This window comes from Puma concolor, chromosome A3, assembly GCF_028749965.1.
Source record: "Puma concolor isolate L17-30 chromosome A3, mPumCon1.1.hap2, whole genome shotgun sequence".
Lineage (NCBI taxonomy): Eukaryota > Metazoa > Chordata > Mammalia > Carnivora > Felidae > Puma > Puma concolor.
The window spans coordinates 21,694,615-21,707,504 of NC_141669.1; the positions used below are offsets into that span (position 1 = coordinate 21,694,615).

Here is a 12,890-nt window from a genome sequence, read left to right on the forward strand (position 1 = left end):
AGCAATTCTCTGTTAAATGTGTTTTGGTTTTGGTTTTGGTTTTGGTTTTGGTTTTAAGTCAGCTCTATGCCCAGTGTGGGGCTTGAACTCACTTCCCAAGATCGAGAGTTGCATGCTGTACCGACTAAGCCATCCAGTTACCCCTTTCGTTTGTTTTTCAGTCAGCTTTGTTGGGGTGCAATTTACATATGGTAGACAGTCTCTTACAGTATGCATTTCAAAGGGTTTGGATATACTCACATACCTGAGTCATAGGGACAGGAGTCCACACTCCAGGTCGTGTCACCAGGAGAGCGTTGGTGTCAGGAGAGCATGTTAGCAGGTGGAGAGGCCTCAGATGTGGATGGGCAGGCTTCCATTCCCTGGAGAAGGTGACAGGCAACAAACAGGAAGCGTGTGCCAGCCTATTGGCCATGAGATAGAAGGTCATTTACCAAACAGGGAATCAGGTACCTAATGTGCAGTCTGGGGTCCAGTCCTCAGCAGGACACTTATGTATACAAAATCTCACTTATATATACAAAAGTTGATGCTCAGTCAAGGCTTGTCAAGCAAGCACCAGGTGTCCTAATCTTGAGCATGTTGGACTCCAGTCTTTATTTTTTTATTTTATTATTATTATTATTATTATTATTATTTTATTTATTCAGTTTACATCCAAGTTAGCTTATAGTGCAACAGTGATTTCAGGGGTAGGTTCTTTAATGCCCCTTACCCATTTAACCCATTCCCCCTCCCACCACCCCTCCAGTAACCCTCTCTTCGTTCTCCATATTTAAGAGTCTCTTCTGTTTTGTCCCCTCCCTGTTTTTATATTATTTTTGCTTCCCTTCCCTTGTGTTCATCTGTCCTGTGCCTTAAAGTCCTCAGATGAGTGAAGTCATACGATATTTGTCTTTCTCTGACTAATTTTGCATAGCATAATACCCTCTAGTTCCATCCACATAGTTGCAAATGACAAGATTTCATTCTTTTTGATTGCCAAGTAATACTCCATTGTATGTATGTATATATTATATATATATATATATATATATATATATATATATCTACCACACCTTCTTTATCCATTCATCCATCAATGGACATTTGGGCTGTTTCCATACTTTGGCTATCGTCGATAGTGCTGCTATAAACATCGGGGTACATGTGCCCCTTCGAAATAGCATACCTGTATCCCTTGGATAAATACCTAGTAGTGCAGTTCCTGGGTCATAGGGTAGTTCGATTTTCAATTTTTTGAGGAACCTCCATACTGTTTTCTGGAGTGGCTGCGCCAGCTTGCGTTGCCACCAACAATGCAAAAGAGATCCTCTTTCTCCGCATCGTCGCCAACATCTGTTGTTGCCTGAGTTGTTAATGTTATTAGCCATTCTGACAGGCGTGAGGTGGTATCTCGTTGTGGTTTTGACTTGTATTTCCCTGATGTTGAGCATTTTTTTCATGTGTCGGTTGGCCATCTGGATGTCTTCTTTGCCCATTTCTAAACTGGATTGTTTTTCGGGTGTTGAGTTTGATAAGTTCTTTGTAGATTTTGGATACTAACCCTTTATCTGATATGTCATTTGCAAATACCTTCTCCCATTCCGTCGGTTGCCTTTTAGTTTTGCTGATTGTTTCCTTTGCTGTGCAGAAGCTTTTTATTTTGATGAGGTTCCAGTAGTTCATTTTTGCTTTTGTTTCCCTTGCCTCTGGATCCAGTTTTTATTTTTAAAACAGATTTTTAATGTTTGTTTTTGAGAGAGATAGAGCATAAGCAAGGGAGGGGCAGAGAGAGAGGGAGACACAGAATCCAAAGCAGGCTCCAGGCTCTGAGCTGCCAGCACAGAGCCCGACACAGGGCTCAAACCCATGCGCCATGAGATCATGACCTGAGCCAAAGTCAGACGCTTAACCGATTGAGCCATCCAGTCTTTAGATTTGCCTTCAGGAATAGGTCCTTGGCCTGGGCTGGGGGTGGGGAGGAGGCTGGCAGAGACTGGGAACCAAGGGAATCTGGCCAGTTCTTCCGAAGAGTAGAAGGGAATAAACTGTAAGTATTTATACAAGTAATTGGGTATCTGTCATCAGTTCCAACCCCACCTCTCTTCTGGCAGAAGCAGGTGAACCAGAAAACAAGGAAATGCCAGCATTCAGGATGAATTAGGTGGGAGGACAACCATGTGCTCCCATTTACTTGTTTCAAGATGGAGACTTCATCCCTTCTGTTGAGTTACTCAGCAGGTGCTCCCTGCCTCTGAAGGCTCATTACCTCTTTTTGTTTAAGTAAATGAAGGCATCTCCACATTTTCAGACTCGACCACCAGGAAAAGCCCTTTGAACCCAGTCAGTCAGTTGGTCCCTGTCTCCACCCATTCATTTGTGGAAGGCAGCAGCCAGATGGGCCGGGATTGAGAGGGTGTTCTGCTCCTTTAAGCAGCCATCTGAGAAGACACTGCCTCGTCTGGGGCGCCAGTGAACAAAAAGGAGGAAGGGGGCTGCGTGCTATGGCCTGTGGAGCTATCACTTGCTCTCCTCGCCCTTGCTGCCGGCTCAGTCCTGCGGTGGGAGCTGGGGTGTCTCCCTGGGATGGGAGACACTGGAAGAGGAGCCGAGTGGAGACCGAGCGTAACGAGCTCAGTTTTAGATGGGATCCGTTGGAAGGCCCACTGAGACGTTAAATTAGAAGGATCCAATAGGCCGTTAGACGTACCTATTAATGGTGGTTGAATAAATGTACGAGAGACGTTAACTTGCTAGTGAATTGCCCGTCCTGGCACAGACTTCCTCAGAGCCCACTCTAGTATATTCTGTACTACTGCCCCCTTGACCGGGGCTGTTGTCGATTCCACAGCTCGTTTATGATACAGACATTTTCACAATCAAGTAGTGCAGAGAGATTGAGTCCTGCTGCAGTCCCTTTCTCTGAGACAACTGCAGTCACTAGTTTAGTGAATAACCTTTCCAGTGTTTTATGCAGAAAGCTTGTTTATATATGTGAGTTTTCACATATGTATGTAAGTGAAGTTTATGTATAAGTGAGAGGTCATATTCATATATATTCAAATATATATGAGATCTCACCTATATACACAAAACTAGAGGCACATACCATGGGGTCTGGTTCTGTAATCTGTTTTCTCCACCCAGTACTGTATCGTATATAACATCCCATGTCAGTACTTAAAGATCTACGTGATCCATGGGGCGCCTGGTGGCGCAGTCGGTTAAGCGTCCGACTTCGGCCAGGTCACGATCTCGCGGTCTGTGAGTTCGAGCCCCGCGTCGGGCTCTGGGCTGATGGCTCGGAGCCTGGAGCCTGTTTCCGATTCTGTGTCTCCCTCTCTCTCTGCCCCTCCCCCGTTCATGCTCTGTCTCTCTCTGTCCCAAAAATAAATAAACGTTGAAAAAAAAAATTAAAAAAAAAAAAAGATCTACGTGATCCTTTTCAATGGCTGCATTGCCGTCTAGTGTGTGAATGTACCATTATTTATTGAAACAATCCTTACACTGACACACCCTAACCTTGTTCTCAAATCATTAGCTGTCATAACAGCAGAATAATTATATAATTATATATAATGTTATGATAACGAAACACCCTCATAATCCATTTTTGTGCAATGGTCCGATTATTTCCTAGAAGAAATTCTTAGATGTGAAACACCCATTTTAAGTTTTCATGTAGATTTTTAGATTTCCTTCTGGTAAGGTTGTATCAGTTTGAACTCCTATGAACAGCGTATGAGAGTGCTTGCTCCTCTCCCCGTGGGCATTATTCTCTTTTTTCTGTGCCATTACGACAGGTGAAAAATGTAATTTTCTTGTTTTCACTCACATTTCTTGGATTCTTAATAAGAGAAACGTCTTTTCATTTGCTTATGAGCTATTTACGCCCTCCCCATCCCCACGGATTTCCTGTTTATATTTTTTGCTTACTTTTTCTTTCTTTTTTTTTTAAGTTTATTTTTTTGAGTGAGAGAGCATATGAGGTGGGGAGGGGCAGAGAGAGATCGGGAGAAAGAGAGAATCCAAGCAGGTCCCGCGCTGTCAGTGCAGTTCCTGATGCGGGGCTCGAACCCACGAACTGAGATCATGACCTGAGCCGAAATCAAGAGTCGAATGCTTAACTGACTGAGCCACCTAAACACCCCTCCTGTGCCTATTTTTTCTACTGGAGTACTTATCTTTCTCTTAAACCATGCAAACATGTCTTAACCAGTTTTTGTCTTTTTCTTTTTTTTAAATCTTTTTATTTATTTTTGAGAGAGAGTGACAGAGCACAAGCAGGGGTGGGGCAGTGAGCGAGGGAGACACAGAATCCGAAGCAGGCTCCAGGCTCCGAGCTGTCAGCACAGAGCCCGATGCGGGGCTCGAACTCACAAGCTGTGAGATCATGCCCTGAGCTGAAGTCGGACGCTTAACCTACTGAGCCACTCACGTGCCCCAGTTTTTGTCTTTATTAAAAGTATTTTGTGGCATCTTCTGCTGTATTACAGTTTGTTGTTGTTCTATAGTCACACCTGCATCAATCTCTTCTTTTCTGGTTTCTGGCTTTGGATTATGCTTAAAAAACCTTAACCCATCCAAAATTTATAAACATATCTTTCTGTGTGTCCTTCTAATACTCTGTCCTTTGAATTTTTATGTAAAATGCAAATCTAATCATGTCCCTTCTTTGCTTGCCCTCCCAGCAAGCCTTAGAGTCCACACTCTGAGTGTGTCCCACCAGGCATTGAATGGCTGGGGCTCCTGGGGCTCCTCAAATACACCAGCCATCCTGAAGGCACCCAGCTAGGTCACACCGCCCTGCTTCTGTCTGGAATGCTCAGGTTTGGCTCCCCCAGCCCCCCATGGTGCACTCCTAAGCAGCCGTCAAGACTGACGTCCAAGGCACTTCCTCTGAGGAGCAGTCCTCTATCCCACTCAGGGTGAAGTGCTTCTCCCGCCCCACCCCCCTTCCTGGTACTGACACAGCCCTTCTCTTAACTCATATTGAACTTTTTGTTCATGCCTTTCTTTGCACTCCAAACTTGGGAGCTCGTCGGGGGTTGGTGCAGTATTTGGCACTTAGCATAGTACCACGTAGGTGCTACGAGTGTCTCTGTGATCCTATTGGCAACTTACAAGCTCAGTATGCTGACAGGGCGGAGGCCGGGAGACCAGTTAGAAGTATCCAGGTCATAGTGATATCATCTTAATGCAGGTAGATGATAGGGCCCGAACCGAGGCAGTTGGTTCGGAGAAAAAAGAAAACGTAAGTGGGGCGCCTGGGTGGCTCAGTCGGTTAAGCGGCTGACTTGATTTCTGCTCAGGTCGTGAGCTCGCGGGCTCGAGCCCCACGTCAGGCTCTGCTGTCGTTGCGGAGCCTTGCTTGGGATCCTCTCTCTGCCCCTCTCTCGCTCACACTCTCACTCTCAAAATAAATAAATAAACTTAAAAAAGAGAGAGAGGATGGATAAGGAACAGATTTAGTAGGTAGAACTGGCAATGCCTGAGTAGAGTGTTTTGTCTCAAGTGTCTCCTAAGTGTTCAACGCACGAGTGAATCAGAAGGTTAGCCCATTAGCGCAGTCCAGACCTTTGATCCTTGTATTATTTGGTGTTTCCAATTACCTCTACTCCTTTTCCTTTCCATGAGGCTGTGTGACCTTGACTAGTCATTACCTCCAGTCACTGGCTGTCAAGTGGAGACAGCCCCTCATCTCCAAGAGCAATTGTGAGGTTGTTTCCATTAAATGCCATGTGTTAAGAGCCTTAGCACACTGAGTAGCATTTAGTAGGTGTTGGTTTCCTGCTCCTGCCATCTCCTTACCTTGATTGGGTCAGTTGCCATCTTCTGACTGATCTAAAGGGTTCCTAGAGAGGGAAGCTGAAATCGGCTTTCTTTCCTGGGCGTCCATAAAGCACTGGCATGCCCCGACAGCTGGTCTCCATCTGTCCACACCAGCTCTCTGCTCTGCTCTGCTCTGTTCGCCCGTGCTTCCATTCTTACTGTCTTCCCCAGTCTGTTCTCCCTTTCCTCCAGAGAACCCACCAGCATTCAGTCCTTTCTCGGCCCTGCTCCTTTTCTATTCCATAGGCACCACCAGTTTAGCCCACAATATCCTCATGCCCGGATTACCATAGTCCCCGTTCTCTCAGCCTCCACTCAACCTGTGCCAGGCAAACAAGTGGGGACATCAGCCCCCAAACCACGTGCTCATCCCCTGACCAGACTCAGGATCCTGCTCTCCGTGCTCCAAGTCATCCTGGGCCACATGGGTCTCATTCTGAAGGCTGGGCCTCTTGCTCTGTGCTCCTTGACCTCCTACCCTGGCTCCCCAAGCTGCTTGCTCAGCCCAGTCCGGCCTCTCGGCCCCAAGGCAGTTCGTCTGCTGGCTGTGCCGAGCCCATACCTGCTTATTCTGCCTCCTGTCTTTTTTTCAGCCCGGCCAACGCCAGCTTTGTTCCTCTGCCCTAAGCTTTGTACCAAACGCCCTCACAACCAGCATGGAACTCTTCTTTGGAGAAGCCTTCCTTCCTGTTGCTAACAGCCCCTTACTGTGACTAACCCTTTGTGCACACAGACTGCTTCTACCCCGCTCTCTCTGCCAACCCTCGCTTCCTTCAGCTAGCATTTAATGAGCGCCTCTGCATGCCGAGCCCTTAGAAGGATAAAGTGATGCCTGGGCTCTGCTCTCAAGGAGCTCCAGTCTAGTACGGATGAATTCCAACCCACACCCTCCTCAGCTATAAAATGGGGATAATAATGCCTAACCACCTCACAGGCGGTTGTAAGATTTCTATGAAATTATGTGGGAGCCTGACACAAAGAGCTCAGTGGTAACGATGGGCTGATGGTGCTGACATCCACTTCACAGCTGAGAAGATGGGTGTGGAGCCGTTAGTCACGTGGCTAGAGGCGCAAAGGCAAGTTCAGGGCTCCTGGCACTGCTCTACCCATTCCCCCCTCCATTTCCTCTTCCTGCCCCCTCGCACCCTTTGCTTCCCCACTTGCTCCTGTTGGCTGCTGTAAAACAGGCCACTGAAATGCAGACACAGGCTAGTGGCCTCACTGCCCCAGTTGAGGGAAGCTGATTATATTCACCCCAGGCCTGCCTTCAAGCCTCCTGGGACTGCCCGCCCGGCCCGCCACTCCAGGCAGGCATGGTGCTTCCCACACAAGCCTGGGGGCATCACCCATGAGAATTTGCCTCCCATGGGAGATGATGGAGCTCACAGTGGTTCCCCGCCTTCTGCCCATCTCTCCAAGGTTGGGCTCCCTTAGCCATGCATTGCTACAAGCACTGGGGAGATTTGCTCTTCAGGCTCCAGGGATTCTGGGTTAAGGAAAAAGTACCTCTTCACATTAGTGATGGAGGTGAATCAGGTCCGTAAGAAGGCAGCTGGCAGCCACAGGCGCAGGAAGGAGGATGTCATTGCCTGGGCGGAAGCGTTATTGGTGAAAAGTCAATGGCAGGTGAAAGCACTTCATTTGGGGGCGAGAGCTGGAAACACATCTGCGGCACAAGATGAAATGCGCGGTACCTCTTTGAAGGCGTCCCACATCACAGAGAAAAAAGTCTGTGTCGTTCTAAAATCTGTTGGAGTCAAAGTAAGGAAGGAGATTGGTTTGTCCTAAAGCCCAGTCCTTTTAGGAAATTTTCCTGGAGGTGGCAAGATGATGGCAAGATTTCCTGAAAAGAAAAGGAAACATTTTTTGCACCTTATTTCAATTTTTTTCCTAACAGTATAAAACAATTTATGTAGTTTTAAGTTACCATTATTATTTTTCATTATAAAATCTATGTAATATTATACAGGAAGTTTGAAAAATTAGAGGAGTAAGATCACCTATAATCTCATAAACACAAACCTTGTTATTTATTCTCACCTTGTCTGTTGTTTTTTTAAATTATTTTTTTAATGTTTATTTTTGAGAGAGAGAGAGAGAGACAGAGTGTGAGTGGGGGAGGGGCAGAGAGAGAGAGGGAGACACAGAACCTGAAGCAGGCTCCAGACTCTGAGCTGTCAGCACAGAGCCTGACGCGGGGCTTGAACTCACAAACCGCGAGATCATGACCTGAGCCAAAGTCAGACACTTAACCGACTGAGTCACCCAGGCACCCCTCACCTGGTCTGTTTTGTGTGTGTGATATTTTTACATAATTGTAGTAACACATTGCATATCATTCCGTATATTGACATGGAGTTCTTTTTTTTTTTTAATTTTTAAGAGTTTTATGAGATACATACAGAAGAGCGCAGAAAATGTCTAATTTAAAGAGTCATTTAAAGCAAACACCTGTGTAACTCCCACCCTTTTTCAACTGAAAGACTAGAACATTTGCAGCTCTCCAGAAGCTTTCCCCACCAGGTGCCTCTGCCCAAACACAGCCCCTCCCTACCCTCCAGAGATAACCACCCACCCTGACTTTTATAATAATCCTTTCTTTGGTTTCTCTTCTTTCTTCAACTTTATGCCTAAACACTGTAGCTCACTTTTGCCTGGTTTTGAAAGTTCTTAAGGACTTACACTGTATTTACTATTTTGTCTCTTGCTCTTTCCTTCAATTGTTGTTGGGGAGATGTTATATATGGCGGTAGTTCATATCAAGTTTTAGTTTAAAAGGGATAAATAAATAAATAAGTAAGAAAAGTTAGAATTTTTGTGTATTTTCACTTAGTATCTATCCCAAATCTAGAGTTTATCAGGTAGCCCAGGTTTGGGACACTTTTTATTTTATTTTATTTTATTTTATTTTATTTTATTTTATTTTATTTTATTTTACTATTATTTTTTTTTTATTTTAGTTTTTTGAAGTAGGCTTCATACCCAGCGTGGAGCCCAAGGTGGGGCGTGAACTGGCGACCCTGAGATCAAGACCTGAGCTGAGATCAAGAGTTGGATGCTTAACCCACTGAGCCACTCAGGTGCCCCAACTTTTCTTTGATTTGATTTTATGTTTTAAGATTTTATTTCTAAGTAATCTGTACACCCAGTGTGGGGCTCGAACTCAGCACCCTGAGACCAAGAGTTGCGTGCTCCACTGACTGAGTCAGCCAGGTGCCCCTGGGATACTTTTAGTTAGGAAAACGCATTCTTTTCTCCTGCTTTTACACCCCCCACCTGAGAATGGGGGTCTCAGAGAAGAGTCGTTCCCCACCCCCCTTTCTGGCAGTGGCCACTGGCCTCTCCATCCTTTGGCTGGCGTTCTAGGAAGCAGCCACTCTGGAGGCCCTTGAGCGGCAGCTGGTCTCCTTCCAAGAGAGCTGATGGAATTATTTCTGGGGCCTGGAGACAGCTGGTGAGAGCCTGGAAAGCACAGCAGGGCTGAGGAATCTGCCAGAAGGCCCGCCTGGGGAAGGGCTATGCTGGCGATAGTGGCTAGCAGTCACAAGAGCCTGGTGTTTTCTGGCTGAAGCCTCAGTCCGGAGGTTGGGACCCTTGTCTCCAGCGTGTTTACACCTCCCTGACCTTCGTCCGGGGCCCTGGAGCAGCTAGCTGGGCTCACGGGTGGGGATTGACTCATATTTACTGGTATTTGCTGGTACTCGGTCTCCCCCAGCCTCAAACGAAAGCCCCCTGACCTCAGTGAGCAGGCGAGCACTTGAAAGGAGCAAGGGCATGGGCCGCGTGCACCTGGTGCCCCACGGCCAGCCTGTTCTGTCGCGGCGCCATGCCCGCTCGCAAGCACTCAGCTTCCCCTTCCCACAACTGCCCGGTTTCTCACACAGCTAACCTGGAACAGGCGGTCTGCGGCTCCATTGCTTACCACCCTCTTGGGCTAATCCTTTGGAATTTCACTTTTGCCCTCCGTGCCCTAATGCGCGTGGCCACGCTGCGCCAGGCCAGGTCGGATGAAGCGACGGGATTAAGACTTCTTGCTCGATCTTAGCCTAAGGACTCCCCCCAAGTGGGTCCGCGTACACCTTCCCCAGAAGCCAGGCCCACCTCTTGGGCTTCACTATAGCAGCTCCTTTGTCTTTGTTTGTTTGCTTGTGTGTTTGTTTTTAACCCTTCTTAAGAAGAAGCCTTTGTTCACCACACTCTCACCCATCTTATGGACAGATGGGTCCTCTTTGCCTGCCTGCCCTCCCAGTGTGGCCCGGGTGCTGGACTCTTATGGCTGACGGCTACTGGTTGAAGGGTCCAGCGTGACTCGGGGTGGGCATAACATCGGCCACAGCCTGTCCAGCCTCTGCCCTCCGTGTGCTACCCTTCAGCCTGACTGGCCCTTCTTCCTGCCTCCAGGTCCCCCCCCCCCAGTCCCTGGGGATGCCTAAGCCCCAGATCCCCCTTTTACCTTCCTTTTACCCAGTTCTCCTTCCCCATTGCTGGGTTCCGCCTCCAGAATCCCTCAAGACATTTTGCACGAAACTCCTAGGTGACCCAAACCAGGCCCACCACTCAGACCAGCCCTTGATGCTGACAGTGGCCTAGTTGGGAGAGGAATTCAGGAAGAGTCTCAGATTTCTGGGTGGGCCATTGGGAATGATGCAGCTGGTTTTGGGAAGGTTGAGTGCATGTGCCTGTGGAACATGCTAGTGGAATGGTCAGTGGGCGTTTAGATGTTAAAACGCACTCACATCCTCATTATTAGCATGGAATAGGTTCCAGATTCCTGCTTACCTTAGAAAGCACGGTACTAAGTGATGAAGAAGTCAGTCGTCATAAGGCAGGTGAAGTGTGATCCTGAGATGTTGGGGAGAGGAGGTCATGGGGTGGGAACAGCTGTGATCTTGTCTTTTTTATTTTTCCTTGTCACCTAATTGTTATTTATCATTAGTCCATACAAATTAACTGGGGAAGTGGTTATGTCTGAGGGTGGGGGTGGGTGGGACAAAAGAGGTGTGGGGACTTCAACAGTAGTGACAATGGTGAATTCACAGGTGTTTGTCACTTTTCTTTATACCTGACACGTATGTTAGAACTACTGTTTTAAATCTACTCAAGAGTCAATAAAGCCAATTAAGAATGATAAAATTATACGGCTTTCATATTAGTTAAGAATTATTTAGTGCTGTATTATTTAGAAAGGCAGTTTACTGAACACTTAAATGTATTTAACTTACAGCCTTGGCTGTTTCCCACTCACCTTAAACTTCCCTTTGTGGCTTTTGTGTTCTGTTGAATCTTTCATTTGTTCTCATTTATCATCTCAAAGAGAATCCCCTTCCAGTACCATCCCAGAATGCTATAAGGGCAATGCCCCGCCCCCGCACACCTGTCCCCAACCCCCCTTTAGGGTCGGCTTTCCCCCTGCTCTGTTTCTCTTTCCTATATGCTGATCAGAAGAAGAAAAGCAGCTGTGTATTTTTTTTTTTTTTTTGTCTTCTAACCACTGCCACGTATTGCCTTTTGATCCTTTGGCAAATGTTAGCTGCTTGGAGCAAAGGAAAAGCCACATCATTCAGTGTAGTCCCAGTGACCAGAACTGGCTTCTCCTTCCCCTCCAGTTAGCACTCCATTCACCATTAGGGTTGGCTGAGTAGGTCCTTCATGTCACAAGGTGGATGTGTAGCTCTTGCTTTGCACATCCCTTCATATCACAGTGACTGAGCGTCTGTAAAATCGCACATTCTTCTTTGGATTTGACCAAAAGAGGACATGTGAGTCTTAAACCAAGGCCTATTAAAAAGAAAATACATATGGGGCACCTGGATGGCTTGGTTGGTTAAGCGTCCGGCTGTTGATGTCGACTCAGGTCATGATCTCGAGGTTTGTGAGATGGAGCCCCGCGTCGGGCTCTGTGCTGACAGCGCAAAGCCTGCTTGGGACTCTCTCTCTGTCCCCCTCTCTCTCTGTCCCTCTTTCAACATGAATAAATAAACTTAAAAAAAAAAAAAAAAAGCCAAGAGAACATGACCTGAGCCAAAATTAAGAGTTGGACACTTAAGGGACTGAGCCACCCAGGCACCCCTTTAACAAGTTAGTTTTAAGGTCTTTATGCAAGAAGGATCCCCTTGGCACCCTTCTGGCCCCATGTGTCTTTGTCGAGCCCCAGAGTCCCCCGGCATCCTCCAGCTGAGCTGCTGGCAGGAGGCAGCTGTGCAGGACAGACCTTGCAGACTCTCCTTGTCTCGCACCTCCCTGCAGGCACAGGGGAGCTGGGAAAGGTGATGACAGACACAGGCAATTTCAAGACACAGTGTTGGGGTTGGCATTTCCTTGGCAGGGCTAACCCTGTGCGCCTTTTAGGAGCATGGGCTTGTGTGCATTTCATGAGCGAGAAGCAGCAGCTGCCATAACCTTGACTGTCCACCCGGCAGGATCCCCCCGCTGTGCAGTTCTGCACTGGAACAGCTTACAGCACTAAGCAGGGCAGAAGGGTGGGCGGTGCAGGAAATTTTCCTTTATCCAACAAGACAGTTATTAGGTAGCAAATAGCAATTATTGTCACTGTTTTAAACATAAAGAGGCTTTCTCAGGAAAGACTACACTCCCAGGTTAGACAGGGCTGTTTCCCCAGCTTGCACATCACCTTGTCTCTGCCCCAGCACTGGCTCAGGAGCATGAGGAATCCATGCCACGGAATTAGGAAATTGGGGAATACAAGCTGCATACAGTTGGATGAATCTTGGCATATCAAAGACATCCACCATCTTGCCGTGGAAGGCATCGTTGCTTCCCCAGATATGTTGTAGAATTCCTCAGATCTCCACATTTGCAGTTTACCGGCCCCCCTGTTGGTGCTGGACTGCTTCCCTTCTGTTCAAGGTCACTGTTGCTAAAGTCCGGGGACTGAAGGGAAAGTCAGGGTAGACTTGATGAATCTATGCAGCTCTAGAATTCCATAGTTCTGATTTATTCCTTCTAATACCGTTTGACTATCTGGCATTTTTCCATTTCTGCCTGGGAGGACAGCCATGTGGTTTGAATTCTTTCATTTGCATAGACAACATAGCTGGGTGATCAGAGTTGTTGGT

The 12,890-nt window shown here is 47.1% G+C and overlaps 1 protein-coding gene across 2 annotated transcripts in view; it reads left to right on the plus strand.

Moving 5' to 3' along the window:
- Positions 1 to 12,890, plus strand: part of DPYSL5 (dihydropyrimidinase like 5) — a 103,605-nt gene that overhangs the window by 23,655 nt on the left and 67,060 nt on the right. Inside the window, exon 2 of one of the 2 annotated variants that reach the window (XM_086700198.1) lies at positions 8,775 to 8,894. The exons of the other annotated variant lie outside the window; for it this stretch is intronic. The gene's annotated coding sequence lies outside the window, so the exon portion shown is untranslated. The remainder of the gene's footprint in view (positions 1 to 8,774; positions 8,895 to 12,890) is intronic. 2 annotated transcript variants of the gene reach the window in all.